Source organism: Drosophila mojavensis, unplaced genomic scaffold (assembly GCF_018153725.1).
Source record: "Drosophila mojavensis isolate 15081-1352.22 unplaced genomic scaffold, ASM1815372v1 contig_80, whole genome shotgun sequence".
Classification (NCBI taxonomy): domain Eukaryota; kingdom Metazoa; phylum Arthropoda; class Insecta; order Diptera; family Drosophilidae; genus Drosophila; species Drosophila mojavensis.
Genome location: NW_025318906.1, coordinates 7,247,995 through 7,271,603, shown reverse-complemented (window position 1 = coordinate 7,271,603; position 23,609 = coordinate 7,247,995). Strand labels below are relative to the sequence as shown.

General features: G+C 37.2%; 1 protein-coding gene across 5 annotated transcripts in view; it reads left to right on the top strand.

Moving 5' to 3' along the window:
* LOC6579008 (protocadherin-like wing polarity protein stan) overlaps nt 1-23,609 on the top strand; it is a 75,367-nt gene that overhangs the window by 13,516 nt on the left and 38,242 nt on the right. For all 5 annotated transcript variants that reach the window (XM_002004869.4, XM_044010446.1, XM_044010448.1 and 2 more), the window contains exon 3: nt 18,632-18,680. The gene's annotated coding sequence lies outside the window, so the exon portion shown is untranslated. The remainder of the gene's footprint in view (nt 1-18,631; nt 18,681-23,609) is intronic.

Genomic DNA, 23,609 nt, shown 5'->3' with positions numbered 1-23,609 from the left:
TCTGCTCAAAAGCTGAAAAGTTCATTGCAGTCAAATGCATGCGATAGCTGACCAAGCGAGCAACACAAAAACTCGTAGCCAGGACATGCCACGGAGGGAGCCAGGGCTCGGGAGGAGTCGGAGGCAGAGGCGGTCCTTCGGATAGACGGCGCCACATGGGCGAGACATAAACAGACGACGTAGACGACATAATCATAGCCCAGTTATACCCCGTTATATATGTATATGTGCGGTTGTCATGGTTTCCTTTCAAAAGGATTCCATTTTTTTTTTTTCGTCGCTTGCAGTCATGAATAACGGTCAGCGTCTGCTTATAATGAGTGAATGTTCATAGAATCATCTTGATAAAATATTTTGCAGAATTTTTTGTTGGCTTTATTATAATTTTAATTTTCGTTTGGGGTTAAGCAGCGCTTAACGCGTTTTTTGTGGCCCTTCACTAAGCAACGACTTGGCAGAATTTTAGCTTTTGCTTACTTATGTTAATTTGATAAAAAATAAGTATTTTTTGACACATTTCAAGAGAAGCAAAGAGTTCTCCAGCCAGGCTTCAGTCAGCATCATCTGGTTGACTGGGATACTTTAATGCTTTTTGAAGTCAAGATTAACTCTGAACTATGAAAGGTCTCATAATTTTTTATATAGTAATCCAACTTTTTTTTTAGAGCAGTCTCAATATTGAGTCATTCCTTTCCATTATCAGCTACTTTGAGTCTTGCATAGATTAATTATGCTAAAGTCAATACGAAGTCTGAAAAGTCTTACATAGTCTTAAATAGATTTCTATTTGCTATCCAAAGCTCTCTTTAGTCAGCATATTTATCACTTTAATCCTTTTAAGTCTGATATTTTTCATACAGTAATCCAATCATTTTATACCATTCCATTAACTCTCATCCTCGCCATGTAAACTCATTTTCCATTGCTATAATCTAATAGCTCGCCAGCATATGTCAAACCAGTTCGAGATTCATGCATTCGTATGCATGTTTATCAGCTCGCTGACAAAGACTTCAAAGTCGATGTGAAATTACAGCCTTGGAGCTTGCCAGGCTTTAGCTCAACTCGAGCTGTTATTAAAAAGCAATTACACATCTGCTCAATTATTGTGATTGTTATTGTGAATGAGGCGATGCAGGAGAAGTGCCTTTGGCAGGCATTGCGTTCCGACTGGGTGTAGCCACAATTGAGATTGTCAGACAAGAATGAACATGACCAGAACTGGTTGTTCTGGTCAAGTTTTAATCAATACGTTTTGCAATCGGTCTGCTGGCTAATGAGTTGAAGCACTGAGTAATTGATGTATTGAGATATTGATTAAATGTCGGCCAAGTGAAGAGTTTTGTGCATTTTCTTTTCCGTATTTTTTTTTTTGGCTAGACGAAGTGAGCTGCGACTGGTGCTGCTGCTTCAGCTGTTGGTGGTTGTTTTTCCAGTGCAGTTGCCGGCCCACAAACGGGGTGGTTTTTCATCTCCGTTAGGCTGACTCACGTGCTGCCTGCTGCCACAGAGCCAGCCAGCCTGCCTGCCACACTTGGCTGCAAGGCTTTGCTGCCGCACTGTTCATTATATTAAACAAGTTTGCGCCATAAACGACGCTGCCAGAGGCGCACAGACAGACGCTGGCGACAGAAGCCGGCTTTTGCGTGCAGCAGTCGCACCAATACACACACACTAACACTAACACATGCTAACAGGGTTGGTTACCCCTGCGTTTTTGGCCATAATACAGTCGAGCGCATAAGGCAGGCAGCAGTGCGACGACGAGGACACGGCTGCCGCATGACTCATGCAAGGTGTGTTTAATGTGCATTTTTGAGGGGCGTGGCTGACGGCTATGACTTGTACCTGAAACGGAGAACGAGAGTGGAACCACGATGGTGGGAATGGGGAATGGAAGCGATAGCGGGAGATGTAGCTGGAGCTGGAGCTGGGCGTGCAGCAAATTGTGGGGGAGGCAGAACTGGGAGACTCTGCCGAGTTATAGCAGTCAGGCTGCCTGCCAGCGGCAAAGTCACATTAAGCAGCTCAACTGCAGCTTTTTAGAGGCTTTTCGCAGGCACTTGTGCAGCGCTTTTGAATACCCTGTACGGGCAGGGAACTGCAGGTTGAGTTGTATTGTGATATTGATCTGGGCTAAAGTTCAATTCATTCAATATGATCGAATAAAATTCGATTGAATAGCAAGAGGTTGGGGGATTTAGAGCTTATTTTTCAGATTTTCTGCATATTTTCCATATGAATCTCTAGATATCGAATAAAATCTTGAAATATTTCTCTAAATCTGTGAGCCCAAGAAAATTTCTATTTACCAGAAATTTTTGTTTAAAATTTTATCATATGAGTATTTTTTTTTTTTTTAATTCTCTAAATGCATAAAAGAATTTTTCACTCTGTAAAATGAAAAATAAAAATATGTTTTCAAATCTTTTCAATTTATATTAATTTATCGACATATCTTCGACAGGCGTTCATAAATCTTTACAGAGTTTTCTATAATCTCTAGTTTAGTCATTTATGGAAAGGGTTTTATCTGCTCTTGATTTTTTTTTTTATTCTATGATGTAAGCAATTTAGCAGGGTATCTGCCCGTCAGGCTAACTGTCTTTCATTTCCGTTCTGCCAGGCTTCGTTGTTCATTCATGCGTTTGTAATGCAGTCAGCCTGCTTGGCTTTTTATTCGTTCCCGTGTTGTTTGTAGTAATTTGCGGAGTTTCCTTTTTGACACACACACACACACACACACACACAGACATACATAGCACACGCATACACGCGCACATAAAGAGCGAGCGCCACATGCAGACAGTCGCCTGTCTGCTACAAAACACTTGTAGCCCCATTTGCCGGTTGCTGTTGTTGTCGTTGCTATTGTTGTTGTTGTTGTTGCTGTACTTTCATTTGGCATGCGTACACTGAGCAAAATACTGTGTGTTTGTGCGTAATTTGACTGTCCAAATATTTGCATCTCATAAGCAACACACGAGCTGCGGCCTTTGGCCCCAGACACAAAACTCTCACCAATTCTTGCCGAGTCCAAGTCGAAGTGGAAGTGGAAGTGGAAGTCGAAGTCCGAACTCCAAAAACAGCTGGCGGCTTTGTCCTTGTACCACACGCTGATTGCATTTGCTTTGTTGTTATTTTGTGTGTGTGTGTGTGTGTGTGTGCGCGTGTGTTTTCGACGGGGGAAAAACTAACGGAAAACAACCCCCGCGCGGCTACGATGCGGTGGTGGATGCGACCGTGACAAAAATCAATATGCGGCCTCTGAGTTGCTGCTGCTGCTCCTGCTCCTGCTCCTGCTGCTGCTGCTGTTTCCTGCTTACATTTTTTTTTTCGGGTATTCGACAAATGCCGGCAAATACTTGTTGTTGTTGTTATTTTTGGGTCTTCTGCTGCGCTGAGCAAGCAACCAACGCAGAGCACACACACACATACACAAACACTCTCTCTCACACACACACACAGTCATAGAATTGCACAACCCGAGGGGTTAGTTTGTGCTAGGCTTTGCCGCAAGAGTTGCATTTAAATTTTATTAGAACATAGCAAAGGGTGCCAGCTATGAGCTTTGCGAGGGTGTTTCTATATGTGTGTGTGTGTATGCGTTTGTGTGTGTGAGTATCCTTTGAATGGCTCAACGAGCTGCATCAAAGGACCGAGTGGGCCACACAAACAAATGTTAAACATTTTGTGCATTGCATTTGAATTTTATTTATATTTATATTTATGCTTTTTGATACACTTTGGAGCGAGAGAGTACCATAAATGTGCTATGAAATGTGCAAAGGAGTGACTTTATAAATTATGTTAATATATTTGAGCTTTGTTTATGGCTTTTAATTAAAATTAATGGGTATTTATATGCAGTCAAACACCATAAAGGGATTTAATTTATCTAGAATATAGAGTATTTCTAGGTTCTTATCTTAGATTCATAAAGACTGTAAGAATAATATATTCCAAATATATTTTTTTATGTTTAACTCATTAGAATTTAGGTGTCTTCAAGAGGTTCCTTCTGGATTTTTAATATGTGATGAAGAAACTTAGATATTCTGTTAAATATATTATTATTATAAAATAAAGTTTTCTTATAGTATAAATTTGAAACCATGTATGATTTAATGCTGTGATCTAATTCACTTTATGTTTTATATAGTGATATTGCTTATGATCAGAGCTGTATATAAAACATATATTAAAATTACTTCTAATTTATATGTAATTCTATCGCATTTCGTATTGGAATTATAATGGTATTTCACAATTTGCACCGTCATATATTCAACTTCAAGCAAATCCATGTAAAATTTCTCAGGCTAGGGTATTTAATTTTCTATACTTTCCTAATAATTATTTCTGAATTTTTGGCAGTTGCTTTCTCAGGCTGCGCCCACATCGCGTGTCTTGTGCCTTTATTTACAGCATTTCCTTATTTGACTAAAGCCCCAGCCCCAGGCCCAGCTCGGAATGAATCATGCGGCATGGGCAAAGACAGCCCAAACAGGATATTGTGCCAATAAATAAAAATGAACTGTGACATTTCTGGCGGGGCTCGTGCAACCCCCCATAGACAAAGCACTCAGACACTTGCACAGCTCCACAATACCATATCCCAACCCCAAGAGCAGCCCCAACCCTTATTTTAATAAGAAATTCTTTGCGTGCTAATGAAAAAATAATCAGCAGCTCATTTCGTATGTATTTTGATTGTGTGCTAAAATGCGCTTAGCACAGCGACTCTAGCCAAAGGGGATGAGGTGTTTGGGGTATGGCTATGTGCCCTAATGATTCTATCGGGGATGATTCATTGTCAGGGCGAGCGTGGCCTGTCTGTCATTTGTCAATGCTTGGCGGCGCCTTGCAAGAGTTAACAGCACTTTCAATGATTGTTTCCGTTGGATAACGCTTAACTGTTTTAAAAGTTTAAAGCTATCATTTACCAGCCCCCTTCCCTTGCGTCCTCTCTCTCTCTCTCTCTCTCTCTCTCTTTCGCACACACACTTTTACTAAAGCAAACACTAAAAATTAAATATAACTTTCTTTGGGGAAAAAGTTGAACAATAATGCATTTGGAAATGTTTTATGCTTTGCTAAGCCGCAAAGTTTAACTGAAACAAAAACAAAACACACACACACACACATGCACACATACGTGATTTCTTTTTCTTAGAGAGGCATGCAGAATTTATGGTATTGAAACACGCAAAAGTTCAGTTGAAGTCAAATCGAGAACTTGGGCGCATTGAAAGTGCTAAACCAACGCACACACACACACAGACTTACACACATGTGCGCCATTTTGCAAAAAGCTTTGAAGCTCAAACCCTCTAGAGGCTTAACCCTACATGTTCCTTACACTCGGGCCTTCAGCTTCACTTCAAGCTGCTGTCTGACGCTTCACACACACGCATATGTGCTCGCTGTGTGTGCGTGTGTGTGTGCCCTGTGCCTTGAGGGGTGATTAACCTTTGGTTTGCAACCACTTGCTGCCAGCCGATTGGTATATTGCTAACTGATTCCAGCATATGGCCAGCAGCTAGCACTTGAGGCCTTCGACTGCGAAGCTTTTGCGCGTTCAACCTTTCGTGCACTTTGCCTACAATTTTCCCTATAAATTTTCACTGATTGGCAATTTTCCATGCTGTTGTTATTGTTGTTGTTGTTGTTGTTGTTGTTGTTACCAGCTAGATAATGGGCCTGATTGATTTCCATTTAAGTGGATTTGCCTAACGGTAATGCGATTATTGCCATTTTGTTTGATTGCATACATATTCACATATTCTCCTAAACATATATACACATGCATATGTATATATGTTCATACACATGTCTAGTTTGCCCTCAGACACCTCCCCTTTCTCATTGTTTATCTGGCAATCTGACAAATTCTTTTATTTAGCACGTACTCCTGCGGTCACAGATACTCGATATCTGGTTATGCATATATGTATGTATGTATGTATGTATGTGTATGTGTAATGTGTCTGCGTATCGTGTGGGAAGCCAAGTTTTGCCAAGGGTCGGTTCGTCCCCCCTATATAAAGGGGCATGAATGGAACAAGATTAGCAGCGGGGGTTGGCTTTCGTAATGAATGTAGACAATAAGATAGTTAACAGAATGGAAGTAATGTAGCCATGCAGGACATAATGCAGAAAGACGAGATAAATCAAAGCCAAAGATAAGGCAAACAAAACATGCAAATGTGGCGAATGTGACCATGGGAAAGAGCAACAAAGACAGACAGACACACACACACACATACACACAATGGTAGAAACGTAACAGATAAAGTGAGCATGAAGGACGGAAGTAAGTCAGGAATAATTATGGTTAACGAAATGAAAATCTGAAAGCTGCAGGGAATATACCATTGAAAGGGAGAGGGAGAGCGAAATGGAGATAGAGAATGCAAATAAGAAAGGATAATAAGATAGAGTGGGAAGAGGGAGGGAGTGCGGGAAAATGAGATCAGCCGAAAGTGTAGTATAAAATTGTTGAGGAAGACATAGAGAGAAAAAAGGAAAAGAGAGAGAAATTGACAGGTTCAGGAGATAAGTAAAAGAAAGAGATAGAAATAGATATTAGACACAAAAATTAGTAAGGTGAGAAGAGAGAGAGAGAGAGAGAGAACAAAAGTAAGAGGGATGGCTAGAAAGAGAGGTGAATAAAAAGAGAAAGAAATATATAGCAATAGACAGAGAGAAAAGTGGTTGTTAAGAAGAGAAATAGAGACAGATAAGAAGATCGGGTTAGACAAAGAGGAGGAGAAAAAGAAGGACAGAGCAAAGAAAGAAGGTGGTAGTACATACAGTAAGAGGAGTTGGAGAATGTAAAGAAGAAAGGCACCCAGAGAGAGAGAGAGAGAGAGTGAGAGAGAGGGTGAGAGACGGAGAGCGCCAAAGTAGAGAGGAAGGCAGTCAAATATTGAGAAATATTCAAAGGTGAAATAAGTCTTTGAAAGTCCTTGAAAGTATTTCAGCCACTTACGCAGGCTCGCTTGATGATGTGGAAAATCCTTACAAATGCTGACAAATGGAGGCAAGCGCAAAGGAATCGAATGTATTCATGAATGAATTATATCAAATACAGCATATTTAATACCCTGCAATCTTTAGCGAGAATTTCATTGACTTGCTTCGACCAAAAAAGGAAAAGTAAAAGCGTAATTGATAGGAGAAATAAAAACTCAATTCAATGTATATTTGATTTCAGCTTATTGTTTATCATCATTTTTATTATTATTTGGAAAAGTTGATTTTATTTGCATATTGATGCGATGGCATTTCAAGCGAAAGCGCTCAAATATGAGTATCGAAAAAAAGCAGAGAAGAGATTCGGCTTGGCTTTTAATTGCACATTAATTTGCATTTTAATTAATTTCTGCTCCAAATTGCACATTGATGTTGCCCCTCCTGCTGCTGTTGCTCCTGTTGCTTGCGTTTGCCTTATTAAAATTTGTTGAATAGATTGAAAGCAATTATCAGACAATGTATTACTTATCATCGCTACAAGCGAGCTCAGGCAGCTGTTGCAAAAATAAACAAAAGGCAGAGAAAGAAATGGGAATAAAAAACGCAGCAAAGTCCTTAAAAAGGAAAAAATTTACAAACAAATTGATGTGAGGCGGCAAAGGAAGTGGCAGACAAATGAATATGTTGAAATAGAGGCAGAAGATGGGCAAGATGGAAGGTGGAAGGGGGCGGGGAGGGGGAAGAAGGGGCCTTTTGGGGTTGGTTTTTGGAGTGTGCTTGTTAGCAATTAATGTAATTTGTCTCTCAGTTTGCTTGTTCGTACCCAACCCTGCCGCATCACACCCCGCCCTGCCCCTGCCCCTGCCCCTGCCCAGCGACTGCGTAGCAAATAATGGCATACAAATTGCGTATACGACGCGTGTGCACATCAGTGGACACCCCGACAGATTTATAGGGACGTTGCTACGAGCCGGGCGGTTTGTTAGGTGCTTCACGCACCATTTAATTTACGGTAAATATGCCAATAAAATTTGAAACATGATGCGGCCCTAAACAAATTCGAAATGCATATTTGCTGTGCGTCAAAAGCAGAGCACAGACAAAAAAAAAATATATGAAGTAGAAATAAGAAGCAGCAGCGCTGGGAGTGATCGATTGACAGATATCCAGTAGGTAGCTTATTGGGTAAATGTATAAAAATATATATATTATCTTTAAATGGAAACTGCCTATGAATGAAAGATAGAATAGTTGATGTGAATGATATCTCATGACAAGTTAGCAATTTTGATAGGAAAACTCGTGGCATTCAGTGGACAAAGGTTTGCTAAAAGGTACCCTGTAACTGATTCTCTCTACTTTCTATATGAAATCTATATAATCTCTAACCTTTTCTAGGCATTGTTGTAAAGCGCTTCCTAACTTCTTAATATATGGACATATTTTACACTATTTCATATATGTATATTCCACCTACCCTACACAAAATTCTGAACACATAATATAGCGCCTGAGGGATAAATTTCTGTTAGTGTTAAAGCATTTGATATCCATTCCTAAAAAACCACAAATTTTTACTCCCTTGCTATTCTCTTAGCAGTCGATATTAGTGTTTTATTGGAAAGTGCTCAACTAGAAACTACCCTAAGTTGTTTCAATATAAATATTTCATTACATTTTAGCTTTTATATTGTCTTTTCTTCTAAATCATTTTTTAATTAATTGTTGCTTCATGAATGCATGCCCTCTAGCAGCTTGCCGTCAGGTTGTTTATTTTATTCAATTTGTTTTCTTGTAATTGAATTTTATTTTTATTTTCTTTTAATTTCAATTTATTTTTATTCTATCTAATTTTTTTTTCTTGCTAAAGTTGCTTATTCAGCTAAAATTGCTCAGATATCTTTTGCCCGCCTTACATAAATATCTACCTACATAAATTATCGCCTTGGAGATACATTTGCAATATTTATGATTAAAAAAAAAAAAAAAAAAACAACTATAAATTTTCTTTTATTCTTTTCACATCTTATCATTTTATATAATTTTCATGCCGCCTTGCCCTATCTCTAGGTCTGATGGGTATGCGTAAGAGCCATATAGATGTCCAGAAAAAGGTCCTTTGGTATTTGCAAATTGGCAGTGGCTAGGCTCTGATAACTGCCCGGGCCCAAATGGCCAAAATGGCCAAATGGCCGGACTGCACATTAGGTTTAATTAAACGAAGTTAAGGGTCCATCAGGTGTTGAAATATTTTCAACAACAATTGCCAGGTAGCCTCTGGCTCTCTGTGTGTGTGTGTGGGTGTATGTTTGTGTGTGTGTGTGTCCTTCTCTCACAGGATGTTTGCCACAAAAATGTCAATTTTAATGCGAATTTCATGTAAACGAAGCCAAGCAAATAACTTTCTCTCAGATTTACCAAAAAAATGTTGTTTGAACTTGACAAAAAGCCAAAAAACAAAAAAGTACAGAGAGTACAAAATATTGTTAATTAGTTTGTAGTTTGCTAGAGGCTTCACTGTATTTATATTCCATGTGCTCCATATGGCATTCATTAGACTGCGACACGAATTTGGTTTTCGTAATAATTTTTGCCTGCATCCGAGACTTTTGCGGGAGATGTAGTTCTCTCAACTTAATTATTAATGCCTGGCAGCCGGCAGGTCAGGCAGCCCACGCTTGCCACAACAACCACACTCGCACACACACACATACACACACACACACACACACACACACACGCATACAGCTTAGACATCATAATTAACTGCGACATTTTTGGTGCGGCTTTCGCAGCAGTTTTTCAGACATTTGGCTAAACCAATTTGCCAGGTCTTATATTTTAAGCATTATTAATGGTCCTGTTGTTGTTAATATTGTTGTTACTGTTATGGTGGTTGCTGTTGTTGTTGCTGTTGTTGTGCTTGCTGTTGGCCAGCTTTAGCTTTGCCAGGCTTTTACTTTTTATTACGTTTCATTACCTAGCGCATATTTAAATTTCATTCGGCCCGCACAGCTGCTAAAAATGAAAGAAGGTAAAGCCCAGCTGGCAGCTGTCACAACACAAATGTCTGCCAGGACATTCAGTGAAGCGTGCAAAGCCAATGAGCTAAACGCATGCATTAACATTGTACGAGCATAGCATAGCCCAACAGGACGAGGGTCCTTACGCCCATCATCTATCGTTTGCCCCATAAACATCTAATTGTTTGGATTTGTAAACACAGTTTGTTCGAGAAAACTTTGAAATATTCAGATGTTTATATGGGAAAATAAACCTGAATGGGCATAAGTGGTAAATATAAATAGGAAATTTGTTTTTATGGGAGTTTTCTAGCCTTAACATTTTATTGCTTTAATATCATATTTTTATGGTTTATTTCACAAGGAAATGCTTACGTGAAAATATATGGTTGGCTTCAAAAAATTTAATATACATTGTAAATACGTATAATATATCTATAATATTAATATATTATTTAGTTTTGTATGCAGTAAATTGATTAAAAATAAAGTGTCCCATATAAAATTAAAAAAAAAAAAAAAAAAATAAATATAAAAAAAATAATAATATAACTATAATGTTAATATTATATTTATTTATAGTTCAAATAATATTTATATTTTTTTATACTTTATATATATTATTAAATTTGTATTCAGAATATATAATATTAATTAATTAATTAATTATTAGTCATTATTTACAAATTGATTTATATGATTTTTAATTTTAATTGGAACCTATAAAAAATGAGATAGGAGTATTCTTGGAAGGTTCTTTTTATGTAGTGCTCTTGTTTTACATTGTTTCCTATTTGCTAGATTTTTTAAACTTAAAATGATTATTGTTGAGTTACGTTATCTAATATATAGAAAAGTCAGAGAGACTGGCTCTCATATCTTACTTTGCTTTGTCAATTGTTTATAATTAAGCAATCAATTAATGTGAATATCCACATTTATTTAACTAAATGCTTGAGCTTCAACTTTTCAGCTTTAAGCTTATGTTCATTGCCTCTTGGTGTTGCTAGTAAAATCAATATTTTAATTATATATGAAATAGTTGGCATGCCTTAAATGTTTTCTCTGCTCTGCTCTTGGTCTTAATTTCACTTTATGTTTTATTATTCATAAAAGCAACGCCGCTGGCCAGTTAAGCCAAATTTATTGCTCGCAAGTTCATGCAACTCTTGGAGCTGCCCTCTCTGGAGTGCCCTTTGATGCTGTGCAGATTTGTCAATCGTAACTATGTGTGCGAATTTATGAGCTCGCTGTGGCACTTGAAGTTCGACTCACAGCATTTCAATTTGTTGTTGCCCCTCGTTGCGTTTGTGCTTTTCGTTTATTTTTTATAGACTACAGCACGCCCCCTCTCTCCCTCTCTCACTCTCTCCCACTCTCTCTCTCACTCACTCTCTGCCTCTTTTTGCTCTTTATATTTATAGTAAATAGAAGTAATTGCCCTCGTAACCTACTCTGGTACGCATAATGAACGCAACCCTAACTAAAGGCGCCTACAAACTTTGTTATTACGTATATATATATTTTTTTTTCGAGCTTTTACGAGTGCCGCTCGCAGCAGCTGCCTTTGCAGTTTGCCATTATCCTTTTTTGCCGCCGTCCCTCTCTCTCTTTCCCTTTTGCGGGCGCAACATTTTATGAACGCCGTCACGTTTATAAATGCAAACATTTAACAGGGCGGCGGCTTATGGGCGGATGGCGCACTGGGGGATTTAGTTGAGTTTTTTCGGAGGCTCTTAACTATTTAACAGTCGTTGGGCGTTTTTAGTTTCATTTTCATTTTCATTTTCATTTTCGTTTTCATTTTCATTTTGCGAATGCAGCAAGTAAAAGCAATTTACACGCATTTCGGCGAGTGCGAAACGTGTCTTGGTCCTTAAGTCTTTATGAGCGCGAATTGGGTCCAGCCAAAGGCCATAAACAGGCATCCCTAAGACCCAGGACACGCAGCTCCACTAACAGTTACATGGACTGAATTCGCTTTGCCTCTGGTCACTGCAAGTCGGTCAAGTGCGATTGCCAGAGCAAGAGCCACAGCTACAGCCACAGCCACAGCTATTGCCACACAGCACGCTCAGCTCTAAAGTTGTTTCGTTTTAGCTGCCACAATTTGAGGCACTTTCACGCCTTTCCACACACACACACACACACATACACACACACACAAAGAGTTAGACTGAAGCTTAGTTTGTATTCTGTTTAGATAATTTCAGTTGTTGCAGTTGCTACTGCTGCTGCAACATTGCTCGAGTGTTATATTTTGTTTGTGGCAGGGCACTTAGTTGTAATGTTCATTGGGCTTTGCACTTAAATTGTTGCCTACTTATGGGGGTCACTAGCGTCGACGGCCTTGGGGGCATGCTGCACTGTGCAGCTGAGCTTGGCTGCATTTGCTGCTTGATGTTCGGATTAGGCTAGGCAATTGGTGGACTTATGTAAGAATCTGGCTGAGGAGCAATTGTGGTAGAATGTTTCAAGATTTTATGAGTTAGAGTTAAGCTTGATTTAGTGTTGTAATTCGTATATAATATGTGCAATTTTTCCCTCTGAAGGTGCGAAGCTTATTATACTTGCATTAAACAATGAATGTTGAATTTGATTAATCCATTAATGAGCTTTGAAAGCACCTGTTAGCTGAATGCTGTCGTAGAATTTAGTACGCTCAAAGCTTAAAGCTTTTATTAATGCACTTTTGATGTAGTTGAAAAATAGAAATGCCAGAGAGAGAGAGAGAGAGAAAGATAGAGAGGGAGAGAGAGAGAGAGAGAGAGCGAGAGAGAGAAGGAGAGCGATAGGGAGAGAGAGAGAGAGGGATAGAGGGAAAGAACGAGCGAGAGAGAGAAAGAGGAGTATTAATCTCGATTTTTGTGGGTGTTAGCTTTTTATAATCAATTTCCTCCAATCCCTGTCTATATGTCTATATTTATTTATTTGTCTATATTTATTTATTTTGTAAAGAATTATAGATAGTCTTAAGAGCTCATTAAAGCTTTTCATAAGTATCTAGCAATCAATCAATCTACTTTGTCCACAAATTTATATTTTGAGAATTATAGGTAGTCTCAATCCTTAAGCATTAGAGCTTTTCATAAATATTTAAGTAAATCGCTTATTTATTACAAAATAATAATATTGTTGAATCCACATCATTTAAATTTGAATGATTGATAAGGACTGCTCTCCATTGATTTCCTCTTTTTCCGCTTTCCAAAGTTCATTCTATTTTTATCATTCACTGCACCACTGTGCAGCCGAGTGAAATTTTCATTCAGTGTCATTGCTTTCCACTGGCTGTCAGTGAAATTCCGATGGCTCTATAATGTTGTTAGCTCTGGCCAATTGTTGAACGGAAATCGTTCATGCAGAAGATGTAAATCCATATGTGCGAAAAGTCAATGCGGGGGCTGAGCGTTTGTCATTGTTCATGTGTCAAAACAACGAAACACATGACTGCACAGCAGAGCGCGCAATTTGAATAAAAAATCATCGAGGGCATTGCACGAATATTGAATAGTTTTTTGTTTTTGTATTCTCCTTGTATTTTTTTCTGCCTCTGCTGCAAATCGACTCAAAATGATGCATTTAAATTTATTGAGTTTTTAAAGAGCTTGGCTAAGTGTAGTGGCTCTTGACGAGTTGTAGATTGCATTTCAGCGCTGCCATGGATGCCACCAAATTGAATTGCTTACGAGAGGGACTCGAGAGCGAGCGAGAGAGAGAGGGAGAGAAACTTTAACTATCGCATGGACTCGAGCATTGAATGAAGTTGGCGAGCAAATCTTATTTACAATGTTTTTCATCTTGGCTTACAAATTGAAATACTTTTTCGATTGTAGTTGCCCGTTTTGTGTTCAGCTTGTAGCTCTCATAGATATTGCAAGTTTGCTCGACTTTCTTGTTTGCCTTCAGCTGATGTCACTGAATGGATAAAGTTTTTTTTTGTTATATCCAATACGCAATGACATCATGGGCGGGTGGGGGAGGGGGAGGCTTAAGCTGTACTGTATGCATTGCACTTTTATACCAGTTGCAATTAAAGGCCTAACATGAAATTTATGTCACGTCTCAGACATGGCTAAAGCAGTTATTTTCCAGGCGCCTCACACTCACACACACACACATAGACACACACACACTGAGCTCTCGCTCGTTCGCTGGCCAGCCATTAAAATGTTTGTCATTCCCATTTCGGACACTGCGTACAGTTTTTCGCAAGTGCTTGATGTTCCGAACGTGATGTTTCGCCTAAACTGCCGCCTCTGGTGGCCGTCACGTGGCCTCGTAGGCCTCAGAGGCCTAAAAATAGAAAGAGCAGCTGTCTGACGAGAAGACCGAAGACAAAATGGCCGCAGTTAATCAAAGTTGGGTTTTTAAGTCCCCAAATGGAATATATATTTTTTAATTTAAGAGAATATATGCAGACCGTGAAGTGAGCCGATGTTGGCAGTCTATGGTATTATATGATATATATGGAGAGTTGTAGATCCTTTAATCACATTGCCAACCAAGAAATTAAATATAAATATAAATATAAATATTATTTATTAAATATAAATTTGCGTTAATCAGAACATATAGTGCTTGGAGTTAATTTATGTCATTGATCATAAAAAAAAAAAAAATTAAATTCAAAATAAATATATAAAATAAAGAAGTAAATACGATTATATGATTTTTTCCAAACTTATCAAAAAAAAAATTAATTTTGTTTAATTTATCATGCATATCAATTTCTGATTTAGTAGATATGTTATATATATTAATAGAATATAACCAAAAATAAAAAAATATATTTAAATAATTCTTTTATTTATTTATTTTTTATTTTAATTTCACGAAAATGTTTATCAACTTATTTTAGGCAAATGTTCTTTTTTTTTTTAATTTATAATTTCAAACATATATTTGAGCTACATAATATGTATTTATGGAAAGGTTTTAAACTAAATATAAAATAAATACACAGAGACTATTTTTCTTCGTAAATTTTCAAAGTCAAATTAAATAAAGTTGAGCAACTTTATTTTTAATACACAAAAAATATGTATTTTATTTATACTTATTCCTTCATTTATTTAATTAATTTTTTTTTATGATAGTTGAAATATATTTTCCATATTTAAACTTTATTACAATGAATTGCATATATTTTTAAAGAGTCACTTGCATTGTAAAACTCTTAAGCAGATTGCTATTAATTTAAGCTTTAATGCCGTAAGAGTATTACAGTTGGTTGCTGTTGCCTGGCCACAGATTTGCAATTGTAAATGTTTCGCTTTGGCCAAGGTTTATGTGTGCTTTTCATTTTACGCTTCTTTTTTTACGACTTCGGCTTTGTATCTTTGTGGACATTCAATTTAATTAAAATTATTTTTGCCAATTTTAAATAAAATATAAATATTTAAAGATTAAAAACGCCTATCGCTGCAGTCAGTTGGCCAATGCAAACAGACATAAATTACTGGCTCAATAATGTCTGTCTGTGTGTGTGGGTATGTGTGTGTGAGTGTGTGTGTGTGCGTGTGTAAATATAATACGTTAAATCGGAATTGTAAATTGTAAATTTCCATTTATGGGCAGCCTTAACCCAAGGCGCAGTTTTTGGGCCCAATCTATTAATACAAATACACACATGACACACACACACACACATACACAGAGAGATTGTGCCTAAAGCAAAAAGGATTGCTGTGAAGAAAAACGAAATTGTATTTCATGGAAAATTAAATTTTCGGTACACAAATTAAATGGTCAAGGCATCAACATTTCGCCTACCTCTCGCTCTAATACTCACGCGTGCTATCTCTCTCTTTTTCTCACTCTTCCGCACACCCTCAGTCTCCATTCTCCTCTCTCTCTCTCTGTCTTGCTTTTGCTTTGTGCATGTGTAATAAATGCGCCAGAGAGTTTTTTTTTTCTGATATTTCTCTGTTGATGGGTTTTTCCTAGTGTCTGTGTGTGTGTGTGTGTGTGTGTGTAAAGCTGACAGCTTGGCGAAATGCGAATTGTTGCTGTTGGAGTTGTAGTTACATGTCCATTGATGGAAAGTCAATCGAATTTTGTACTTGGCTGGGGGCATTGGGACAGACGGACGGACGGGACGGACAGACGGACGGGACGGACAGACGAACGGACCGCTGTCCAATCAATTCCACCTGCACCAGGTTCATTTCAATCTTGTTGCAGTTATAACTTTTTTGCCACAATTACTTGACTACACTTGAAGGAGAGTGAGGGGGTGTGAGAGGGAGATAAAGAGAATTGGTTACATTTTGGCCCACAATTTGTTATTGTGCCTGGTAATTGAGGCAGCCGAATGTGGTAAAAAGCAAAATCTTGTCCTTGATATGATTTGGCTGCAGCAGCTGTCCGGCCCTTGCGCCTCTGTAAATTAAGCCAATAAAAACTCCAATATGCCAGCCACTCGCCAGAGTCTTTTGTTGCCACTTCATCAGCTGTCAGCCGCACTGCAGCCACGTTGCAACGCTGCTGCTGCAAAGTTTTGTAGACAGTTCTTTTTTTGTTTTTGAACTCCGTTTCAATCACTTTCTCATAGCCTGCTGTGCACAACCTTGACACATGCCACGCCTATTGCGCGGGGCTGAGAAATGTGTCTTTAAACTTGAACGCTTCGTTGGTTTCAAGAGCTCTTAAGCGCCCCTCCCCACTCGCTCGCTCCCTCTCTCTATCACTGCTTGCTCTGTGTATGTGTGTGTGTGTTGGGTGCTTTTCTAGTCCACAAAATTTTCTTATTACTTTACGCTTCAAGTAATTTTCCCACACTTGCGCTTAATTTAATTTTTGCTACCCACTTCTCGTTCTCAGTTATTTTCCCTTTTAGTTGCAAGTGGCAAGCAGCAAGCGGCAAGTTGCACGTTGCACGTTGCACGTTGCACGCTGCGCGCCACGAGTTGCCGTTGCACATAGTTTGATGTGGCGGCGTTGCTTGCCTTGCGTCGACTCCAGTAAAAGTTTAACAAATTCAACCAAGTTTGCTATTCTCTCTCTCTCTCTCTCTCTCTCTCTCTCACACACTCTGTGCCTGTGTGTGCCTGTCTCACTTGCAGTCTTTGCGGTCTCCTTCCCATGCTTAATTAGCGCTTGATATATGAAGGTGTAGCAGCAAATTGCCAGCTCGATCGGCAAGTAAAATCGGCACAAACTTTGAATTAGCATTTGCTGCAAGAAATTGCAACGCCCACCGCCCCCATTTGGCATTCCAATTCGTTACCTGCTTAGGTAAATACTACCTGCAGGAATTTTATAGAGTTCACGGGAAATACAGATAAGATGGGAGATGTGTAAATATGCCGAGTTCAGGTTAGCTTGAGCTCAGATGTTAGTCAAAGATGTTAGTCTAAGCTAATAATAATGAAGGTTCTAAAAAAAGATATTTGATAGATATATTTGAATGATCTCTATATGTGATCTCAGCTTGTCCTACTCTATATTTATATTGCTCTCAAGTTCCATATTTGCCACATTCCATAGTTTTAAATATTAAACTTCATTTTTTGAGCACACACAAATTCATTTGATAAATTATCTTGTTAGCCGCTGTAATCAACGGGCGAGATAACGCCACAGGTAGCGTCCACAGGTGGTGCGCTGCAGCTGTCCATGCATAAGTGAGTGAGCAGCGCTTGTCAGTTGCCCATAAGTCTCTATTAAAGTTCATTTTGTTATTTATTATTGTGATTGTTATTTATTAGCATTGCGCATAGTTAGGGAGGTTGCTTAGAAGGCAATAATTGTTATTAATGTTGAGGGAAGTTGAAAGCTGAAACTTGGTGTAATGGAGACCAGGCTGAACTGAGATCTTCATACCACAGCTATCTACTGTTATATTATACTCTTCTTATATTATACTGTATATATTATTTAATTACAATAGAATCCCGATAATTCAAAATGGCAAGGGGATCAGTTTTTTTTTTCCAATTTACACAGAAACTCAAATTATTGAGAACGAATTTCTTTCTTAAGCGGGATAGAATTTTTTTTTTTTTTTTTTTTATGGAAGTCGTCAATCGATTCTATAATCTAATCAGAACTTATAATATATAACATACAATTACTTATACATTTTTTAATACATTACATCTACTCTATCGCATCTTATATATAAGCAATTGCAATTTTACAGGGTATCTTCCGTACGTTATTTCGCTAGCTTACAACTGCAAATCGAATAAGTTTTAGTTATGTTTGTTGCAAAGTTCTATATATCTTGTCAATTTGCTTTTAATAAAAGTCAGTCAGGTTAGCTGACAGACAGATGCAGGCACACACACACACGCATACATGCCCATACACACTCACCCTCCCTCTAATCTTCTTAGCTGCAGCTGCTGTAAAGTTTGCTCACTCAACAAAGTGCTTTTTGACTGATTACGTTGCGAGCGCATTTCTTATACAAAATATTTGCTGAAAAATTCTTTCATGTGCATGAGCTTAGAGAGAGATTGCATATGCAGAGAACTGCAGAGATGCTGCAGTGAGCAAGCAGAGCTATTAAGTTATTATGCTTTATGAGCTCCATTAAAATGTACTTTCGAATGAATTTCTTTTTTTTTTAAATTTATTTTCAGTTTGCTCATTTAATAACTTTATTCGTTTTTCTCTTGCAGGTCTTTTGGGTCGCCGGCAACATTAAAATAAATATCAACGGGCGGAAATGTGAGTAGATAATAAAATCATTTAACTAAATGTGATTCGCATACGAAATTCACACGCATGCAAATCACTCAAGAAACCAGAACCGAACCGAACCGAGCCGAAGCAGAAGAAGGAGAAGAAACAGACTGAGAACAGAGTTCAGAGAATTATTCCCAGTTTGTTGGCTGTGAATCAAGTGTTGTTTTCGTTTTCTTCGTCTCTCGACTGCTACAATAAAATTGAATTAATTTTGTTGCGCTGCGAACGCACCTTCATTATAAGCCATTTAGTTTGTATAATGAGCGACGCAGATTTTCCAAAACGAAAGACTCAAGCAACGAACCTGTCGATCCAGCGGGAGCTTAATTGCGCCCAATGATGAAAATTATATGTCTCTCTCTCTCCCTCGCCCTCTCTCTCCCTCTCTCTCTGTTACATGCTTTCTCTATGTCGTACATAGCCACATTATTTAGTTAGTTGTGCGTTCTACAACAATTCGTGTGCTTGTTGTTGTTCATGTGCTTCTGCTTCTTCTTCTTCTTCTTCTTCTAGTAGTAGTTCTTGTTCTGGTTATTCATTTTTTTTTATGGCATTTAACACGCAAGCACTGGCTCTGCTGCTGTTAACGAGCATTCATATTCATATACGGTTAATGTCTTTTTGTGTGTGCCGTGCCCCCTACACGCCCCTCGGACCCTGGCCGGACCCAGCCTGGGGGGCATTAAATTGTAGCAGTTCGCGTTCTTTAATGTTTTTTTTCTCCATCTACATGTGACGGCGCTCTAAAACATGTTTGTTTTGTTGTTGTTGTTGTTGTTTTTTGCCATTTCATGTTGGCTTTTTGCGCGCCGGCCATTTGCCTAGGTCACTGACCACAGACAAATTCACAACAGTTAAACAGCCGCCAGTAGCTGCATTAGCCGGCAGCTCATCTGAGCCATGGCATGCCAGGCAATAGCCAATATCCAATATCCAATATCTAATAGCTGTATGTATCTGGCATTGATGCGTCGCCTGTCTGCGCCACAGCTGAAAGTCCCAATGCAACCAATAGAACTTGCAACATTTGTGTTAGAGCTAAAAACTCAGCTATAGCAGAGGAAGCAGGCAAGAATACTGGACTGTATAGCAGCTGCAGAAGAGCTGCAATGTTTTAGTGTTATATGAGAGTGTTTTACTGTAGAACTTGTAAACCTAATCCAGATCTGGCTGAGGTGACTGAACTGCAGTTGATCTTGGCTAAAGCCAAGTAGTTGCACTAAATGTGTTGAGAATAAAAAAAAAAAATAAATAAATAAAAATAACAAGTTAGAGTAACACATAAAAAGAGAAAGAATTATTGCTAGTAAAGATATTGCATTTAGACAACATAAAAGTATTTTTTGAATGTTTATTGGATATACTACAAAGCCGCTCGTTAGACTGATTTTTTATGATATATGATACATCATATGATTCTTTTTTAGTTTTATCAAAAGTTTGAAATTTTATATTTCTGAAAATTATTATTTTAATGAAATATATTTTTCTTTTTTTTAATAAATAAAAATAAATTAATTATGACATTTAAAAGTATGTAGCCAGTCAATATAATTTGTACATAATTTTTATTTGTTAAAAAACAAAAAAAATATATATATAATTAATATATTAATATTATATTATATTATATATTAATATTATATTATATTAATATTAATATAAATAATAATAATATTAATTAATATAAATATAACGATAATTTTTAATTGTTAATTGATAAGTTGATAAATTTAGTCACATATTCAATCATATATCAAAGCCCAATTAACTATTTTCTCTGCCAATCAATTCACCAATCAAATTTTAGTCAATTAAAAAGCCTTTCATTTAAACTATAATCTTATTGAAATTGATAACTGCGCTCAATTTAGTTGTACATCTATCTAATTAATATATATGCATCGTTTTTTTTTTGTCTTATTTAATGAATTAATTCATAATTAAAGGCTTACAGCGAAATTGTTCAAATTGCATTGCAAATGCAAAATGCAAAATTCTTTTTTTTTAAGCTGTTTTGGGTGCGAGGGTTCGAGGCTATTTACATTTTTAATTGAAAAAGACTTGCGCTAAAAAAAAAAATAAAATAAAAGTAGTAGAAGCATTTGCAATTGAGTTCGCATTTGCTGCTCATTTATTATTATTAATTAGCATATAAAATTTCAGGCCGAAATCAGCTTTAATGCTGCATAAGCTCTTTTAATAATTTTCGCCGATTGTTTGCCCAAGAGGCTGGAGGGGCTGGAGGGGTGGACAAGGGCCACGCAGCAGCAATTGATAAATTAAATGTGATTAATTACAGCTGCCAGTTGACAACAGCAACAACAACAGCGACAGCGACAGCAACAGAAATAAACAACAACAACAAGCAACAACAACAATAACAAAACAATATAAACAGCTTTCAAATTAAGCCATTCGCTGAGTGGGCGCCTCTAATGAGCTGCTTGTTTTTTGTGGCATCCACAGTTATTGCTGTTGTTGTTGTTGTTGCTGTTGCTGTTTTTGTGCAACTGGCATTAACTGCATTTAGATAGCCACAACAAAAACAGTTTTGCATTGCATTTGTGAGTAAATGTTTTAATTTGTTTTGCGGCCACATTGAATAGCAACAGCAAAAAAAAAAAAAAAACAAAAAACGTAACCCCACCACTTAAAACAGCTCAAAAGTTGGAGTTGGAGAAGGTTTTTATTTTTAGTATTTTGTGGTTTGGTGAAACTGCAAAAAGCATTTGAAATGCCATTGGCAAAAAGTGAAAACTCAGCTCGGTTTTTAGATGGTTAAATTGCTATATACACATAAATAAATATATACATACATATGTATTATATATGTATATATGTTGGTATTTATGCATTAGAATTTTGCAACAGAAACTCGAGCCATGAGTGGCCTGCTTAAATGTAGCTAAATATATGTATATATACCCTGTCTGGATTACTACCCTGTACCTGAGTATGATTCTTTATTCATTGCGAATAAATACATTAAATTTGTATCTTTGCAGTTGCAGAGTATATCTAGTGCATATATACACTTAAGATACCACATTCAAACTCTATGGGCAGAAGTCTGCTTTAAGCTTGGCATAATGAGTACTTGAAGCAACATAGTTGAGAGCTGTGAACATACTTAGGCAGTTCGTTATAATTTCTGAATATGCTGAAACTTTGCTAGAACTGTTGGCCAACAATTTGTATTAGTGAGAGCCATAAGAGCGAGTAGGTAATAGAACTGAATTTACAGTTGGTTTTTGTAGAGATATGAATTAGATACTCAGAGAAAGGTAATATAAATATTATATTTAAATAAATAATACTACAGCTCAGATAATTATATCTACACAAAAAATACTTGCCCCAAGATAAATTAATTAATAAAGCACACAATTAATGGTTCAAGCTTCAACTCGAGACAATCTCTTTATTATAGACTCAAAGCTTTTAAATCATATGAAACTGCCAGAGTTGACTAATTGATGTGAATTTGATTTACTTTGATTTATTGATTTTACGCAGATTTTTAAGAAAAATAAATCACTAGAACAAAAAGTGAGCAAAAATTGATTAAATAAATTAAGCAAGAGTCGGATAAAACTTTTGCCAATGATGAAACTTTTGAGTTGCTGAAATATGAATATGTAGTCCAATTATAACAGAAAGAAATGGGTTTTGCCGAAAGTGAGGCACAAATTAAAATCAGAGAGGGCGTTGGGGTCAATAGGCGTGGCAAGTAATGATTTGTTGAGCTATTTCAAAAAGACTTTTAGAGAAGAGTAAAATTAGATTTAGGTGCCGTAATTATTTTTCATTATGTATTAAAATTATATATATTATACTATATTTTTATATATTATATTATAAAATCTCAAACTAAATCCAAAAATATATTAAAATATTTCCAAGGCACATATTTACTTTTATGTACTCTTTTGTGAATGATATTTTACAATAATTGAAGAATTTAGGCTAAGAAATAGGCCATAAATCAAATATCAAATATCATTAATATTTCATTTGCCTTTAGACTCAATCATATTAGCTTATAAATTCACATACAGCACATCAAATCCATTCTCCCTTCTTCTGATTCACTATTCTTTAACTCCAACAAATCTCTAAAGTCTGCCCCTCCCCTCTCCACTATTCACTCAAGCACAGGGTATGTCTGAAATGTTTATAAATTCCTCGTTTTACGCAGCAGCATGGTATTTGCACAATTGCTGCGATGCAGTGCCGTGGCCTATCTTTAAGGGCCATCGGCAGGGCTGTTGCAATTTTCCTGGCATTTGCCACTCATAACTGTGCTTCCAGTTCTCCGGCCGGCGGCTGCCATAAAAATATATATGTACATGTTGAAACATTTAAATAAAGTTTACATGCTTCACTAGCTGTGGTTTCTTCTCCTGTTGTTGTTGCCCTGTTTGTTACCGTGTATGTGTGTGTGTGTGTGTGTGAGAGCGTGTGATTATGTGTGTGCCTGTTTGCCACTCAATTTGCGTTCATGTGCTGGGGCACATTGATGCTGCAGCTGCGCAGAGCAATTTGTTTGATGTGCTACACAGACTATATACATATATATGAATATGAAGTAAACTATGCACATATATATTCATATATATTCATAGTTTATTCCATTGAAAAGTTTTCACATTAAAATGTTTAACAACTGAAAATTTCCAATGCCAACACAAAATCAAAGCAACAAATTTTGTTATTCAGTTTTTTGTTTGCCAACTTTTGGTGAGTGCAACAAATTAATTAACAGCTGCCACAAGCACACACACACACACAGCAGTTGCTTGATTTATGTTAAATTAGGTTCTTTTTTTTTTATTATTCACGAAAATGTTATTGGAATACTTTTTGGTTAGTTTGGGGATCTGGTCAGCTGGTCGCTTTTAATAGCTC